Source organism: Aulonocara sp. 'chitande type north' Nkhata Bay, linkage group LG19 (assembly GCF_057382095.1).
Source record: "Aulonocara sp. 'chitande type north' Nkhata Bay isolate Kocher_YH1m ecotype deep benthic linkage group LG19, A_spYH_male_GT1.1, whole genome shotgun sequence".
NCBI lineage: Eukaryota > Metazoa > Chordata > Actinopteri > Cichliformes > Cichlidae > Aulonocara > Aulonocara sp. 'chitande type north' Nkhata Bay.
Genome location: NC_141362.1, coordinates 10669992 through 10688909, shown reverse-complemented (window position 1 = coordinate 10688909; position 18918 = coordinate 10669992). Strand labels below are relative to the sequence as shown.

The following is an 18918-nucleotide window of genomic DNA, read 5'->3' as shown; positions in this document are numbered from 1 at the left end:
TGGCGTCTCCAAAGACAGAAATCCACCCGGTAACGATTCAGATCAATGATTTATTTACTCCAAAAGATCAATCAAAGCAGGCTGGGAGGAAGGAGAAGGAGGAAACCAGCCCGAAAGGACTCATTTCCTTACCATCTTAGCCCCTCCCACCAAAGATGCGAAGCAGGAGGTGAGGAAAGAGGGCGAAAAAGAGACATTGTTCCCTTTAAAGCATCATGTTTGACCAACTCTGCACTGACCCCTGATAAGAACACGAGCACAAACTAAAGAACGGCTCCTGTTTGAAGAGTCCTCCTCCTCGTGTGGTTTCCATATTCCAGCTGTGGCCACACCTCTTTCAGGAGAGACACACCTGTGCATACTCCTCTGTCTGTCTAATGCATTGCAGGATTTGAGAGGTCACCCGCAGGAGGTTAGACAGCGAGGCAAGCCAAGCAGCAAAAGTCCCAAAACCCCCTCAAAGCTCCGCGACACGAGGCTCCGCCCACTGTGCAGAGTGAAAAAAGGCTTTAGTTTGGCGGTGACTTTAACATACGTAATCTGATCTGTCCTCAGAGCCCTGGGGGTTGAGTTCAGTCAGCTGATGTAACCCTTCTGTGGGGTCTGTGGAGACACAGCCTGCACGAGCTGCAGTTCCTCCTACGTCCAGCAGAGGCAGCAGTGAGCAGTGCCCATAGACTCCCACGTTAAAACTTTACAGCAGAAACAAACATGCTTACAGGACGATACAGGAGCTGTTTCTGTGGATAATTTCCCCCTCATAACGTTTTTATAACTCACATTCAAGTCTGCGCTATTAGGGGCGTGGCCTCTTTAACCCACAGCCTCCCTGTTTGTGCTGTCTGATCCTGTCGGAGCATCTTTAATGACATCGTGTGACCAAAAATATGGCCGCTGTGAGGTCACTGTGCCTACACAGCGTCCAGCCCGTCTCTGTTTCAGCGCTCGTGCATGCTGCGTAACGAGCCCAGCAGCCCGCAGTAAAGAGCGCACAGACGGAAGCTGTCACAGATAAACGGGCTCTTCAGTTTGTGTAGGAAGAGTAAAATGCAGGACCATTAGCGTACCGATCATCCTTTGTGCTCGCTGCATGTTTACCTCATAGGCAGAGCGCGATGAAGCACGATGAAGAGGAGGATTTTTAATGTCTGTCTGTGTGAGGGCAGACGGGCTACTTCTCTCTGACAGATTCATCCTGCTGCTTTTGTCAGAGAGAGTGAAAGAGATTCAGGCAGAAAAAGAATAGGATACAAGCTCCAGCATGAAGAGGAAGAGGAGATCAGGAGGTGCTGATTATATAAAACCCTCACAAATATCAGCTGAGCTATTTTAAACCCAGGCTCAGAGAAAGCAGCAGTGTGGGCTGATATGTTGGCCATCACAGCAAACCCAGCACTCGTGTGTGTGTGTGTGTGTGTGTGTGTGTGTGTGTGTGTGTGTGTGTTCCCTCCCTGCAGAAACCTGGCGGACTGGGACTTTAAAGCCAGGTTACATAATGTGTAACTGGAGCTTTTATCAGCGTAGAGCTCCTGCAGGTTCCTCCTGGTCGGAGCATGCCCAGTCCTGACTCAGAGAGGAGGCCCTACATCCGTGCGTGGAGGGCGTGCGGACGAGATGTCGGGAATGTTTTCATACGCATGTGAATCTGTCAGCAGGGATTTGGACAATGAAATCAAAGACAAAGTGTCTGCTATTTCTGAACGCTGAAAGCTTCGCACTAAATGCTCTGCACTTCCACGCCGCCTTTTAACCCGAACAGGGCTGTTTGGTGCTTTCTAACTCACACTCCGAGCTGCTGGCAGGATCCAATCAGACACAAAAATGTCTACCTTTGGTTTTCTGAGCTGAAATCACACCAGTGTGCGCTAAAAGAGCACCTCAACAATTCGTCTGAGTACCATTTTACATCTTTTGCTTTATATAAACCGACTGGCAAATAAAACTGGCCAAGCGGCGAGAACACGAGCTGTTCGCCACCTGTGAAGGGCTGCGTTTGCACTCAAACCACAACCAGACATCAAATGAATCTGCAAATGAGCAAAACAAGAAACGCAGAAAGCTGAGAACCGAACGAGGTTCTCCAGGCTGAGGAACCCCGAACTGATGAACGCTGGGCGCCAAATAAAAGAGATGATCCCCCATCATACGTGGATGTTCACAGCTCAGGCGGGAGAATCCAACCTGGTGGAAAAATAAATGCACACCTGCACAAAAAATAATTAATAGTGATAATAATGGTGACGGAGGTTCTGCGACACAGGAAGTGCTCACGAGGTGGAGGTTCAGAGGTCAGCAGTAGGGCTGGGCTATATCATACCGTTCACGGTAATACCGGTGTAATTTTGGGCAACGATAGGAAAATGAAATATCGCGATAGAATATGGGTAAAACGCGCATGCGCAGTGCCTAGGTTTACATACGCACATGGCGGCGACACAGAATGAGAAGAGCGAACACGGATCGTTAAATGAAACGGATGAACCAGAACTGGTTTGTAAAAATGCTGCAACTTCAGTGGTGTGGAACTGGTTTGGCTTTCGTCCGTCAGATACACAACAAAGCACTATTTTTGGTAGAGCATGCTAGCGGGCCGTCGTTATTACCGTGTTGTTTGGAAAATACGGCACACTTAAAATCAATCCTTTGATATTTTTTTTTTCTGAAAATCGACAGTGCCCCTTATAATCCCGTGTGCCTTATGCATGAATTCTGGTTGTGTTTACTGACTTCGAAACGATTTTATGTACACGGCGCTCGAAAATCTGTCAAATGTTTTAGTACGACTTTGCTAAGCTACGAACCCGCACCGCTTGATGGATTGCCGGAGCATTACGGCTATATTAGGCAGGAGCCTCGCGGAGTGATATGTATGATATGTACTGTGCTTCAACATAATATTACCATATTGTGTGTGTGTGTGTGTGTGTAACCTCTTTTTAAGTTTTGTGGATATTATACATGGTTATGCTGAGGATATGTCGGCCGATTTCCACTGGAAATACCTTTTGGTTAAAATGTCAGCAAGGAATTTGCACTGTAAATTTTTTATATAACTTCAATGCACATAAAAAAACAGCTGCTTGTTTAAGTGAAAATACATTAATGGGTTTTTTTGCACTAAAGTTGTGGAGTTGTAAAGTATTTTGTCTAGTGTCAATTATATCGTCAGTTATATCGTTATCGCAAATTTTAAAATTTATATCGTGATAGATATTTTTGGTCATATCGCCCTGCTCTAGTCAGCAGTACCCGAGCCTTCAGGTACGTGAAGCCTTGAGCCGTCTCTGGTACAGTTTAGGGTTTACAAACTGTGACCTGGCCCGTTTCCTCCACACCTCTCCCACCCGTGGGAGCGCAGAGTCCGCGTCACACGCTCACCTACATATATTTATAACCACAAACCGATGTTCCCTTTTCTCCGAGCTTTACAGGAAGCTGGAGCTCCTCAGAAAGCTGCCAGCTCTCGGCAGAGACCCAGATCTTTTGCTGCTCGGCCCCGTCCTCACACTCTGAGCCGTTCACGTCTGCAAACGGCGAATAGTGCCAGCTGATCTGACACAGCCGCGTGACGTCCTCCCTCCCCGCGGAGGCCAGGTGTCGGGTTCACCTTGAAATTCTCCCACGCAAACAAAAAGCGGCGTTTAGAGAGCGAAGCTGGATGCTGGTTAAACATGACTCACTCCTGCTCTCACAGCGCCTCAGTGATCCTGCCTCAGATAAAAGCAGCAGAAGCCTCCAGGTGCAGCCAGGTGGAGCTCACAGCGCCCTCTGCTGGTGTAACTGTCGACACCCCACAGGCAGCTCCATCCACAACAAACGCGACACACAGGCAGATGCAGTTCGCACGTTTAATGATCTCAGACTTTGGCTCTGTTGTCACTGCCAATAAAGGTTTGTTGTACTTTGAAGTTCTGCTGAAATACTCTCGTTACTCGTTACATTACTGTCCCTGCTGTTAAACTTTTTATTATTTTTTAAATATATTTTTCACCTTTATTGCAGAGTTTCTGCCTCTCGTCATGAATGAGCACACGTGGAATCTGCCTCCACCTTCAGGTTTGTCCTGTGGTGGGCGCCTCCACACTCACTGACGGCTTCCTCACAAACGCGCGCGCGCACGGCCCGAGTGATCCCCACAATCTCCGCGCACACTTTTCTCGTGTTTTTCCTCAATCCCACAATGTCTGACCTCCGCGCGCCTCTTTCCTGGGGGTTGATGCGGGTACGCCGATATGACGAGGTGGCCGAGTGGTTAAGGCGATGGACTGCTAATCCATTGTGCTCTGCACGCGTGGGTTCGAATCCCATCCTCGTCGGTCAGAAGTTTTCCCGCTTTACTTCAGCGCGTGCACGACCCGCTGCTCATCTTCATCCAGAAAAACACGGGGGAACTTCCGGCACCAGCTTTCACAATAAAATCACGCCATTATCGTTCTCAAAATCAGCTTCTTCTAAAATCCACAAATTATTCAATTCTCACATTTCTGAGCTGATCTCCTGACACCAGGGAGAGCTCCCGGGAATGATCTGCAGGGGGCGCTGTCGCGCTGGTTTCTGTTTCATCACATTAATGCTCAGGTCAATGTGCAGATTTATTCATACTGGCTCATTATAAACGCACAAAAATATAAAATCTTCTTCAGATAAATTAAAGCCAGAAGTTTATGATCAAATAAAAATTCACGCCTCATACGTGACTTCGTCTCATTATTATTATTACTGTTGTAGTTCCCGACATTGACCACAGGGGGACAGTGTTCCCTCATGGTTCAGCTGTTTCTGCTTCATGTGCTGTGTGGGGTTATTTCCATCCATCCATCCATCCATCTTCATCCGCTTATCCGAGGTCGGGTCGCGGGGGTAGCAGCCTAAGCAAAGAGATCCAGACCTCCCTCTCCCCAGCCACCTCCTCCAGCTTGTCCGGGGGAATACCAAGGCGTTCCCAGGCCAGCCGAGAGATATAATCTCTCCAGCGTGTCCTGGGTCTGCCCCGGGGCCTCCTCCCGGTGGGACATGCCTGGAACACCTCGCCCAGGAGGCGCCCAGGGGGCATCCTTGCCAGATGCCCGAACCACCTCAGCTGGCTCCTTTCGATGTGGAGCAGCAGCTGCTCTACTCTAAGCCCCTCCCGGATGGCCGAACTTCTCACCCTATCTCTAAGGGAGAGGCCAGCCACCCTTCGGAGGAAGCTCATTTCCGCCGCTTGTATCCGCGATCTCGTTCTTTCCTGTTTGTGATTTTGTTTTTAAATCCTACTGCTAAGATTAGTGATTCTAAAAGAAAACAACTATTTTACAGAGCAAAAAAGAGCACAAAATTCTAAAGGGAACATTTATTTTGTTTATTTTTATTTTATTAGTATTTTCCTTAAATGTGTCAAATATACAGTATACTTTCTCATTTAAATGTCCACTGAGCTGTGAGCCACATTGGTTACTGTTAGGTATTTTAGTACCATGGTAGCATTTACTGGATATTGTTTTATAGTGACATTATGCAGGAAAACTCTGTCATTCAATAAGGCCCCTTTTGTTTTAGTTATTTTTCTCTTTGACCCAAGAATTGATGTGTGAGAATCACAGGCTGGTACAAGGTTGAAATACCACAGAGATCACTCCCTCAGCTACATTAGTTTCTTAATCTTTTAGACGCCTGTTGAAGGCCAAATGGTTTGTTTCAGATTTCACTAATGTAAGAACTCTTCGTTTTGTGCCTTGAAAATATGTCGCTGAGATAATCACAATTGTAGCTGAACTAATAAACTACACAAAGGATGCTTCTTCACCCAAGGGCAGGAAGACGCTGCCTTATCTTGGTCTGTACTGGTTTAAACTGATAATCTGCTGTCTCATGAATTTTACCCTCTATATAAACTGTTGTACTTGTGAATAAAGTTGAGTCACTTTGGGAAGACAATCTAAAGCAGTCTCTGTTTTCTTGTTCTCCCAAGCTGCTCCCGAGCTGCTCGTACTAACACGCTGAATGGCATGCTTGAATATTACTTGAGAATATATTTGACTGTGTTACAGACTAAGGGACATTCTCTGCTGATAGGTGAAGGTACATTCTCTGCTGATAGACGTCCACGCCTCGGAGGAAGCCGATCCACGGAGTAGGCCCTGGAAACAGTTTCCTTCAGTTACCAACCAAGAAGAAGCTTTGAGCCAGGAGGGAGGGGGTGAGTAGCTCAAATGTGCTGTTAGCATGTTAGCAGAGCGATTTTGTTTTTTGTTTTTTTAAACTTTATTTACAAACAACAGTATAACATACACCGTCATTAATCTGATTATGTTACATCCTCGGTTGAGCATTATAGCAAGAAAAAAAAAAACGAAAAAAACAAAACAAAAAAGCAATAAGCACAAAACTAAAAGAGTTAGTACAAAAAGAAAGAACAGTCACTGAAGGATTTGAACCAAAGGCAAAAAATACCATGAGCAAAAAGGGCAGTCATGATTATAAAATAGGGAGGGTTTTTTTTTTAACATAGATTAAACTCTTTAAATAAAACAACAAGTTTATGGGCTTTCTTAGTATTCACGAGTTTCAGCGACTTAGCCCAGAGTTTAAAGTCATTCAGCCATCTGTTTATACATGGTTTAGCTTTAAAGTATCTGCATTTGTGAATAAAAAATTTTCCCATTAACAAAAACGTCCTAATCAACAGGTCAAAATCTGCATTCTCAGCAAGTATTCCAAATTTTATTACTGTCACCGTCAAATGTGGTAACTGAATTCTCCTGGACTGTAGCCAGCTCCACATGTCAGTCCAGAAGGAGTGCACTGATTCACAGTAGAAAAACAAGTGATCCAGACTTTCAATATCATTTTCACAAAATGTGCAGGCGTTCACTTTAAGTTAAATTTCCGTCTTAAGAATTCATTGGTTGGATAAACCTCATTAATGATTTTAAAGTGAACCTCTTTTACTTTAGGGGAAAGAGGAAGTGAAATATACTTTTTTCTTATCGCGTTAACCTCCATGGTCTCAAATTCTTTAAGGATATAATTTCTTTTAACCGGATTTGGGCAAATTTCGTTTATCAAAATATTCCTGATCACTGTTTGTAAACCTGCTGTCACCAAATTCAACTCCAGCTATGCAGAGCTGCCTCAGTCCAGGAGAAATTTTAGAGTGCACAATATCTTCTTTTATCGTTGATCTCAAAGGGACTGGGATGGCTTTCACTGGGGATTTATATCTCTTAACAGTACATCTTACATCAAATTTCTCACAAAACGTCTCATGTTTTAATAAGACCCCATTATCATCCATAAAATGAGCTACAGCCCAAATCCCTTTAGATCTCCATTCATCCACGTACACAGATTTCCTACACAAACGGATATACCTGTTGTTCCATATAGGGGTATTGTGAGGAGTAAAGTTATGTTTATAGATTAATTTCCAGTAGAGAAGGACCTGCTGATGGAAAGCTGAGAGTTTAACAGGTAACGAACTGCAATCAAAGTCACAACGTAACAAAAAGTCTATTCCACCCATTTTGCCAAAAATCACATTGGGAATAATGTTCCAAAATGAATGTTCCTAATGAAAGATCTTAACCATTTCAATTTTAGTACACCATTCATAACATCAAAGTCAATGGCATTAGCCCCACCCTCTTCATAATTCTTAATCATATCATTTTTCTTTATATAATGACATTTGTTCCTCCATATGAACCTAAAATTAAGATTATTTATAGATTTAATTAGTTTTGGAGATATGGGCAGAGAAAAGGCTGGATACATTAGTCTGGACAGACTGTCCATTTTGGTTAGCAAGATTCTCCCAAACAGAGTTATGTCCCTTTGCAGCCACCTGTTTAAAATTGACTTACACTTTTCTATATTGGTACAGATATTTTTATTTTCTGTTGATGTCTTATCCTTGCAAATTACAATGCCTAGATACTTAACCTCTTTTTTGATCTGTATATTATTTATTGCTTGCAGGGGACACTCATGCAGAGAGAGATTTTCGCATTTATTAATATTCAGCTGTAGGCCAGAAGCTTTGGAGAAGTGGTTGATCGCCTGTAAAGGAATCTGGTCCTCATTTCTTAGAAACAGGGTGGTATCATCTGCGAGCTGACCGATTATTATCTGTTCACCCATCACAGTTAACCCCTCACCGCCTTTGCCTCCGCGAACACATTGGACTACAAACACGCACATTACCAACTCCGGAAGACGATCAAAGCAGCCAAACGTGAGTACAGGGACAGGGTGGAGCAACAGTTTGACAACCCTCGGAGTATGTGGCAGGGACTAAACACGATCACAGACTTTAGAGGGAGACCCAGCACACCGCAGACCACGGCCTCTCTGTGTGAGAATCTAAACATATTCTACGCTAGATTCGACACAGCGAACACCATGAGACCGGACAGTTATGTGCGCACCACGGATGACGTCAGTGCGCACACTGTGTCTGAGGAGGATGTGCGGAGGTGCTTCAGGAAGGTGAACGCACGCAAAGCTACTGGTCCGGACGGGATTCCCGGCCGCGTCCTCAAGTCATGCGCGGCTCAGCTGGCTGGAGTGTTCACGCACATCTTCAACCTTTCCCTCTCTCTGTCTGTAGTCCCAGCCTGCTTCAAAATGGCCACCATCGTCCCTGTACCCAAATCCTCCACCATCTCCTCATTGAACGACTGGCGACCTGTAGCCCTGACCCCCATCGTAAGCAAATGCTTCGAGAAGCTGGTCAGGGACTTCATCTGCTCTGCACTACCCGACTCACTGGACCCTCTACAGTTCGCATACCGCCACAACAGGTCCACTGATGATGCCATAGCCCTGACACTACACACTGCCCTGTCACACCTGGAGAAGAGAGACACATATGTGAGGATGCTGTTTGTAGATCACAGCTCAGCATTCAATACCATCGTTCCCTCGAAGCTGGACAGGAAACTGCAGGATCTAGGACTGAGCAGCTCCCTCTGCAGCTGGATCCTTAGCTTCCTGTCTGACAGACGCCAAGTGGTCAGACTGGGCAGCATCACCTCATCCCCCATCACACTGAACACTGGTGCTCCACAGGGGTGTGTACTGAGCCCTCTCCTGTACTCACTCTACACCTACGACTGCACAGCCACTAACAGCTCCAACATCATTGTGAAGTTTGCGGACGACACTACAGTGGTGGGTCTTATCACCAACGGTGATGAGACGGCTTACAGGGAGGAGGTCAGCGCCCTGACCCACTGGTGTCAAGACAACCATCTCACCCTCAACGTCGCAAAGACAAAGGAGTTGATAGTGGACTTCCGGAGGTGCAGAGAAGTACACACCCCCATCACCATCAACGGCGCTGCTGTGGAGAGAGTGAGCAGCTTCCGGTTCCTTGGAGTACATCTGGCTGAGGATCTTACGTGGTCAGTACACACAAACAAAACAGTGAAGAAGGCGCAGCAGCGCCTCTTCTTTCTCAGGAGACTGAAAAGATTCGGCACAAGCCCCCACATCCTCAGGACCTTCTACCGCTGTGCCATTGAGAGCATCCTCACTGGATGCATCACCACCTGGTATGGCAACAGCACCGCCTACAACTGCAAAGCTCTCCAGCGAGTAGTGCGGTGCTCTGAACGGATAATTGGAGGTGAGCTTCCCTCCCTCCAAGACATCTACAGGAAGCGCTGCCTGAGGAAAGCGGGGAGGATCATCAAGGACTCCAGTCACCCCAGCCATAAACTGTTCAGACTGCTTCCATCAGGAAGGAGGTTCTGCAGCATCCGGTCCCCAACCAGCAGACTGAGAGACAGCTTCTTCCATCAGGCCATCAGACTGCTGAACACGTCATAGACACCTCACCTCCACTACTGGAACTTCAACATTATGCACTCCATACTGTACAGTAATGCCACTGTTTTGCACATATTCAACTCTGTATATTTTATATATTTTATTTATTGTTTACTCTATTTAATTTGTAAAATATGTGTACACACACACACACACACACACACACGTAGAAAAATATTTAGTATACACATCCAGAAATGCATATACTATTATATATTGTACATATATTTATTAGTTTCAGATTAGCCATTCTTGTATTTTGCTTGTTTACATTATTATATTTTGCACAACTCTGTTGCTTGTGAAGCTCGCACACAAGAATTTCACTCACATGTGCTGTACCAATGTACCTGCACATGTGATGTGACAATAAAAGTGATTTGATTTGATTTGATTTGTGACTGTTTTTAATCAAAATAGACAACAGCTCAGCAACCATGATGAACAGAAGTGGTGAGCTGTGAATTCATGGATTTTTTTTTCACATTCTGTCTCTCACAGTTGAAGTGTACCTCTGGTGCAAATTACTGACCTCTGTCATCATTTTAAGTGGGGGAACTTGCACAATCGGTGGCTGACTAAATACTTTTTTGCCCCACTGTACATCCCTGCCTTATCCCTCTATTAACCTCAAACCCTGAACATGTACCATGTTCTAGCAAAACAGAGCTGTTAATGTCATTATATAGCATCTCTATAACACTGATAAATTCCTCTCCAAAACCAAAAGACTGCAGAGTTTTTAATATGAACGTATGTTCAACTGAGTCAAATGCTTTGTAAAAATCCAAGAACAGGATGTATCCTCTCTCTTGGATTAATTCACTGTATTCAAGGAGATCCAAAACCAGCCTAATATTGTTATGAATTAGTCTTCCTTTCAAAAAACCTGATTGTGTTTCACTGATAATGTTTGACATGCCTTTCTTTAGCCTCTCAGCTACAGCTCCAGACAGGATCTTATATGAATGTGAATTCTCCTGGACTGTAGCCAGCTCCACATGTCAGTCCAGATGTTAGCAGAGCGATGCTACTGTGAACCAAGGAGCTATTGTCTTGATGTGTACGGAGCCCCGCAGGGGACATGGGAGAAAAAAAATTAAGACGGACTTTTGCGAGATCTCGCAAAACAAACTCGGGATCTCGCAAAACTTTTTGAGATCTGGCAAAAGTTGAATTCCAACAATAGCAGCTACTTAGTTGTAATATTACTCTTTCTGGGTCACAAAATACACTTTTAAGATACTTTGAGGCGTGAATGTAGTTGTGTAAACGTCAGATATCTGCTCAGTTTACAAGACATCACATATTTGCAAAAGTGCTCCGACATTTTCGGAGATGTATGAAACTTTTGTGAGATCTCGCAAAAGTCCGTCTTAATTTTTTTTTCTCCCATGTCCCGTGCGGGGCTGCGTATGATGTGAGCTTCTACTCAGGGTTTTTTCTTCCAGTTCAGAGCAGAAATGTTTTTGTTAAGATACTGGATGTTGTGTTTTTCTCCACAATATTAATTATAAGCTAGATATATTTCTACTAATGAAATTAGTTTGCTAACAGCAACAGGGATGAGTCAGTGAGTCAGTTGGGCTTGTGAATCATGATTCATGGGTCAATAAAGTGATTCTCGAGTACTGAACGATTCATTCATGATTCGCGCATCACTACATATAAGTGCTGGCTCTGTGATGATGTCATCTTTACGGCTCAGAGCTGTTCATGAAAAGAAGCACATTTCATTGGTAGAAGTGTTTTTCCCACTGTTACGGCATGCTGCACTTTATTCGTGACTTTAAAACTGACCACAGACATTTTCTATATGAAAACAAATTTTACTGGACGGTTTTTACATGTTTGGATCTTTTTGTTTGGGTAAAAACAAAAAGAGTCATATTCAGAGGGTAATAAGATCCTGTGTTTCGTCTTTAAATGGAGTTGAAAATTGTTTGAAAAGGGTTAACTTTGGTTTTTAGTGATTTCAGAGGAGGGGAACGACACCCAGGTAATCACATATCATTTATTTTTAAATTATTAAGAAAATAAGCGTGGATAGACCGTGTTCCATTAAGTTAAGTGTTTTACTTTGTGCTTGTGGAACAAAATTCCATGTAATCGAATTACTTAAAGCCCCCTAAGTCACAGCTCGATGTAAACAACTTCCTGTAGAACAAAAACAGCTGTTCTGATCCAGGTCGATGATTATCAGGACATCTGGATTACTGCAGGCTTAAAACAGCCAGAAGCATCACAGCCTGTTCCATCAAAACCAGTGTGATAAACCAGAGTGGAAGACCCTCTGTTATAGAAGAGTACACACACACACCTTCCTCGCTGGCTGTTGGTGGAAAGAGTGAGATCACCAGGTGAGTCTCGGCCCGTACAGGTGGTGTTCGATGTCAGAGGCCACGCTGCAACTTTAGAGCTTCAGTTCATCAGACGCACTGTTGTGAGTGGCGTGCACGTGTTTGTTGGCGGTTAGGGTTGCCAACTCCCTGAAAAATAAATAAGGGACACCTCGTGGCCAGGGCCGGGCGACCCAATTGTCTTCACCCTTCCCAGTGTGGTGAATTTTCTAGCTCTTTTTTTTGTGTGTGAAATTATTTTTTTAACCATTTGACTTGAATTTGATTTAAGCAGATGCATATTCTTTGTGATATGAACACATGTGAAACAAATGATCATTTAGCCATTTATTTTTTAGCTCAAAATGACAACATTAACACAGTAAAACAGGTCTCCTTCTTAAACAGAAGCCTGTCATGCTTAACTTTTGAGAATATAAGTAAATCTTTCTTTAAAAGAACTCTGTCCTGCTTAACTTAAAATAATAGAAAACAATAGAAAGAAAAACATTCTTGTAACAGTGCACATTTAGTGCATTTAGTACAATTGGCTTAATGCTAATCAGCTGCTCCTGTTTGTAAACCCGCTTGTTCCCATGATTACGCATCTTAACTCATCATCATTATTCATCTATGTATTACTTTTATGTATTAGTCATCTATTTGTTGTAATCATCTATCCTTACAGTTGTTTATTACACAAAATAAATTATATTATCACACTTCTGGCCACATAGCGCTGATATTCACTGCACATGCCCATATTAACTTTTTCCAGCTAGGTGTTTTCCTTTTCCCATTCTTCCCTTTCTCTGAGGGGAACAAACATTGCTGCTCTAATGCTGGGCTCACACTGTGCGGTTTTAGGCCCATTTTGAGCCGATTTTTGAGTGATCGGACCGATTTTGGCCTTCATCGTGCGTCGTGTAGTATACGTGGGGTAACGAGAAGTGATTAACACCTCACGACCAGCTCCTGATCATCAATCGCTCGTGAGGGTCTCATCACAGCCGCTCACACTGCTCGCGCGCAAACACGTAAACGTTGGTGTAAAAGATGGAGCAGCACGGCTGTGCAGCGTGTGATCTGGACACAAGCAATGGAGGCACACAACCGTGAAAATAGTTGGATTTACATTGCTGCTCAGTCACAGCTGCCCGATCAATGTTTTTCATTAGCAATTTAGCAAAGTTGATGGTGGTGTGTGTGTCTGTGTGAGTGTAAGACGGAGAGAGAGAGCGCGACAGATTTTCTGTTATAACCTTCATTTTATGGAGGCACAGTGTGAGCACTCAGGTCGCATCAGAGCATCGGGCGGTATAGTGTGAGACCCTGCATCGTGACCTACCAACTTCTAACCCCTGCGAGTCAATCGTGCAGTTTGAGCAGGAGCTGAATAACGTGACTGAAAAAATCGCACAGTGTTTGCCCAGCTTTAGGTTTACTGTCGTCCGAGACTTGCACTGCAGTGTCGGCGTTTGTTTCCCTGTTGGCCATGCTTCTTGTTGTGGTCATCTGTTGTCTTCCGGTATTTTCTCCGTAAGCGACCTTTCCTTGACCAATGAGATGAGCGGTAATCTGAATTGTCATACTCGTAACAGTGGCGTGTCTAGAAAATTTTTGTTGGGGGGGCCAGGTAGGGGCACAGATTTGGAGAAGGGTGGCAGATTTAATTGGCAGATAATGTTTAAAAAAAAAATTCTACCAACCGTTAACCATAATTCAATAATCCTATAAACCTAATAACCAAATGCACTTTTAACTCTTATTAGAATGAGATTTTAACCACTACGGTGCAAAGTTTTTAGATACTGCATTGATAAAGTACAAGAGATACAATCAGTGCTTTGTCAGTGCTTACTCAGCATTCAAGGACAGCAATATTTGCATAGTATTTTTACTGACATATAGTGCACATATGTTTTGGGCAAAAACATTTTTGAAAATTAAAATACGAACATTTGTAACAAACAATTGACAAATTAGCCAATGCAAAACTTTATCTGCCTGTTAAAAAAAGAAGATAATCTTCTCACAAACTGGTGTTTGATTTTGAAACAGGAAAAAAGTGGGGAAACAAATGAAAAGACTAACATTTGAATAAAACCTGAAAGCAAGTAAATACTTTCTATGCTGCCTTATGGTAAACTTTGGTAATATTGATAAAGAACAACACTGGCTGATGATGAAATACAGTCAGCTGGCATGGTGACACTGCCAGTATAACCTGCAGGGCTGGACTGGGACAAAAAAATTGGGCATTTTTACTACAGACCGGCCCACCAGGTAGTAAAGCCATAAAGCCTTTGAATGAAAACAAATGCTGTTGTGACAGTGATGTACAGTCTTGTTGGTATATGTATGATTTCTATACATTTTACGTCAGATAAAAACTTTGGTTGTAAGATTTAGATAATTATTTAATAAAAACTAGGTATTTTAAATGAGAATAAGAAAGAAAAGTATTTCTTTGTGCCCCCCTCTCCCTGTTAATGCCCTACCTGGCCCCCTGGCAAAACTTTGCTAGACCCGCCCCTGCACAGTTACCAGCTGTCAGCTACATAAAAAAGGATCCTGGTGTTATTTGTCTCTCAGAAACAGTTCATAACTTCAACTCATTCATGTCACCTAAAAGGTAAACCTGTTTCTCCATCACCTGTTCAGCTCTGATGGTTCAGTAAGGACATCTCCTGGTTTCATCTTCATGTTTCCCTCTCACCACATATCTAAACAGACATCATGACCAGCAGCTTTACAGCTGTGGCTCCAGCAAACATCAGCTGATACTAGAAATTAATATTAAATACATTCTAACAACAGCTGATCAAGCTTAAACGTGCTGCTGTTGTTTAGCGCAATATCCGCTGGTTTCCTCTTTCTGGCGCAAAGTGGGCGATAAACAAACAAAAGAGAAAAGCCGATCAGCTGATCATTGATCAGTTTCATGATTGAAGTAGCAACAGGAGAGGCAGGGGGAGAGAATGAGAGAAGAGGCAGCTGTGCAGCGTAAGGACAGAATAAATCCAGCTTTGTGTCTTTTTTCCATTCTAGCTAAAGTCCGGGACAAACTGCGTCTCTTCTCAGCTCAATACGAAACGCGTAATATTTTCTCTGAATGAGGGACCATTCCATTTTTTAAGGAGCCGTTGGCAACTCTAACTAACCTTATGAATAAAATAAAGTTCACGATCAGTAACATCATAGCACCCACCCAGCTGTATAAAAACTCCGTCAAACTGGCTAGAACGCAGTATGAGTTATTGCAACTGACAGTAAAAAGTCAGCAACATGAAAATAAACTCCACCTAAACTTGGTTTATATCTGACCCAGATAGACTGCAGGTCATAACTTCTTACCTGAAGTTCAGTTCACCTGACACTCGGACTGGCGGCTGCTTCGGGTCTCTCCTCCTGCCTCCCCTTCCCTTCCCTTCCCTTCCCTTCCCTTCCCTCATCCACCTGTTGCCTCTGTGGAAGCCCCGTCATAGCCACCACCAAACAACGGAGTTATTTCTACACATCGACCTGCATCTGGCCAATCCACCACCTCTCATTGTTCATGCCATTACAAAAAAAATAAAAAATAAGTCACTGGGGATATGCCCGGTATGCCCGATGGCCAGTCCAGCTATGTTAACCTGCAACCAAATCTGCAGCTCCATACAGCAAAGTTACGACTTAGATTATATCTTATAACTCTTAACTCTTATGTTAGCTGCCCTCAGTAGCATACTGTCAGAAATATTCCACAGCTGCAATAATTCTTTAAGTGTTATTTTTTCCTTGGTATTCTAATTTCACCGAAGTTTACTAAACTCAACAAACTTGATATTACTTACCGGGACATTTATTCTGTCCTCATTTTCTTTCACCGAAAAATTGTTTCCTGCAGTGCCATCTTTCGCGCTTGGCTCTCCTACCTTTGCTAACGTGATGCGCATAGCGCAGAAGCGATGCTGCATTCACTTACACTCGGATATCTGAGCGTCACCGTGAAAACATAATCGGACATTTGATATTTGATTGAATTTTATTGTTTTGCCTTTGGGGTGGCACCTGGGGTGGCCAGTCTGGTTTGGGGGGTGGCCTGTGCCCCCCCAGGCCACCCCGCTGGACACGCCATTGACTCGTAAGTGTGCTGTCAGCTCATTGGTCACAAAGCAGGAGAGGGGCTGGGAATTATGTTTTCAAACAAAGCGTTAATTCCATAAACATTTATAGACTACTTTTGATTCTCACTGTATTACGGGACAAAGTGCGTCCCTTATTAGCTCAATACGGGACGTGTACTTTTGTTTCTAAATACGGGACGATTCCGTTTTTTAAGGGACGGTTGGCAACCCTATTGGCGGTGGACTGAACGCGCTGCACTGTCTGGACATTTGACAGTGAGCCAATCAGCACACTGCAATAACTGCCCCTCCCCCTCCTCCATGTGCACAGACTTCATTAGGTGAGCAGGAAGTGGGACTGGATAAAGGAGCTTTTTAAAAGAGAACGTGACTGGAAACTGAAGTCTCGGGTTTAGGGTTTGCGGTCCCGCCATCACTTCCTGCTCCGATGATCATGTCCAACGTCCATGGCTGCAGATCAGATCTCACCTGTGAATATTTTACAGGAGGATTCATCAGGCAACAGAGGCAGCTGAGAAATGCATTTATTTAAATTCAAGTAGATTTTATCAGAGACGGTACAATAAACCGAAAACTCCGACATCAGGCCTCACATACAGCTGCAAAAAACTGCAAAAAACTGCAAAAAATAATAATAATAATAATAATAATGCTTTAGGGACATTTTAAAGACATCCTGTGGGGCTGTGCCAAACTTGCAGTTCCTCTGATGTCCAGCAGGGGCTCCAGCAGCGAGTCAGTCTCATAGACTCCCATGTTAAAACTTTACTGCAGTTATTATCATTCAAGAATCAACTGTAATTATAAATTGACTGAATCCATTCTGGCTTGTTTCTTTTCTGAGGTTAAACCTGCACCTAAAATATTTACTGTGACGTCTGATTTCAGTTTTAATCAGTTTTTAATGTGTTTATTGATTTATGTTAATCTGATGCTGTAAAAGCCTCCAGCCCTGTGCAAACGTCACAGTTTCCTTTCTGCGCTTCTTTAAAGGCTCTGTGTTTGTGCACTGGTGATGGGTGGCTCTTCGTCTGCAGTGAATGAGCTGATGAAGAGTCTGAGTCCTCGCCGGCCTGCCATGGAGTACTGTTACAGATCGGGTGACTCCTCGGGGCTGAGCTGGGACGTGGGTGAAGGAGGCGCCCGTCTCTCGGAGCGTTTAAAAGAAGGTGGAGGGCTCGCGTCCGATCCATCTGCTGAGCCAACAGCAAACAGGAGCGATGAGAAGTTCGGATGCAGCCGTGCACAGACAACACGATCGGTTTCATTTAAAGAGGAGCGGGAAGTCCGGGCGCCAGGGTCTGCCTATCAGCGAGGAGACGAGTCAGACTCTGGAGATTAGTGTCCGGCGGATCAACAGATCATCTTCTAACCTTCACACCGTGAGCAGGTTAAACACGGGTCAGTGGTCATCACAGATGGGCCAGTCTGAGCTGAAACAAGCTGCTAACATCCCTCTGCCGCCCATCAGGGGCTGCAGACCCGGCAGAGGAGAAGTCCCTGCAGCTCCGCCTGCCATCAGAAATACGATCCTTCATGTGTTTGTGGCAAAGTGGGGGAAACCAATCCAACAGTCAGACAGACTCAGCGAAATCCACAGCAGACCGGCACTCGCTGAGCGGCTGGAACAGCAGAAGAAGAGCGATGACATCACTGGTGTGGACGGTGGCCGTACGACAACGATGCCGGTCATAGTTAAAGATGACGGCGGCGCCTGTGAGGAGCGGCGACGGCAGAGAGAGTTCTGCTCCGATGACTCAGCTGCTGAAACATCATCTGAGGACTCAGAGGTCAGAGGTCACGCAGAGACACTGGAGGAGGACGATGGCGGTGATGACGAGTACTACAGCGAGCAGAGGATCACAGAGTGGATCCTCCAGGTCAACTCGAGCCTCTTCTCTACAGGAAACACTCAGAGAGGCGCCGAGCCTGCAGAGGAGCGCGACGTGGCCACCATAAAGATCATCTACAGCGGGGACTGAACTCCCAGCTCAGTCTCCTCCTCCTTTCACAGGACGCTCACAACCAGGGAGGAGCCCGAGGTCCTCGAGGAGCAACGCTGGCAAAAATAACAGAAAACGTTTCAGCAAATAGAACAGCTGTAATCTGGGACACTGGTGATACCAGCTCCAATTCACTTTAATTCAAATAATTTCATGTATATAAAGAAATAACTGTGTAATTACATGAGTAATTTAAACTTGGTACTGTGGCCCACCTGCAGTACCATCGCAGCCCACCGGGGGGGCACAGTGCATTAATTTAAATAAAATGTAATCAACCTGGACGAGTGTCAGCAGATCCTTTCAGATCTCACCGAGGCTTTGCTCCGACCGATGTTCTTCATCAGAAACAGAGCTTTTGATTGGTCAGTGACGTCCTGGGCTGAACGTTTCTCTGTAGCTTCTGCGCAGGTTAAATTCCCACAATCCTGTTCTGTGCGAAACCAGAGAGCAGGAGCATAAATCCTGCATACATGGGGCATAAATCAGTTCTATTAAATATTATTTATATAGCGTTAAATGAACATCAGCTTTTATTCACGGAGGCTCAAACGAGAGACTAACCCGGCTCGGTCATTCTCACCAGATTGTCTCGATGGGCGGGGTTAGTGCTGATGACTCAAACTGCGA

The 18918-nt window shown here is 44.4% G+C and overlaps 1 non-coding gene across 1 annotated transcript; it reads left to right on the top strand.

Moving 5' to 3' along the window:
- The first annotated feature begins 4234 nt into the window (after positions 1–4234).
- On the top strand, positions 4235–4316 carry trnas-gcu (transfer RNA serine (anticodon GCU)). The gene has a single exon. It is a non-coding gene; the product is annotated as a tRNA-Ser (tRNA).
- Positions 4317–18918: the final 14602 nt, after the last annotated feature.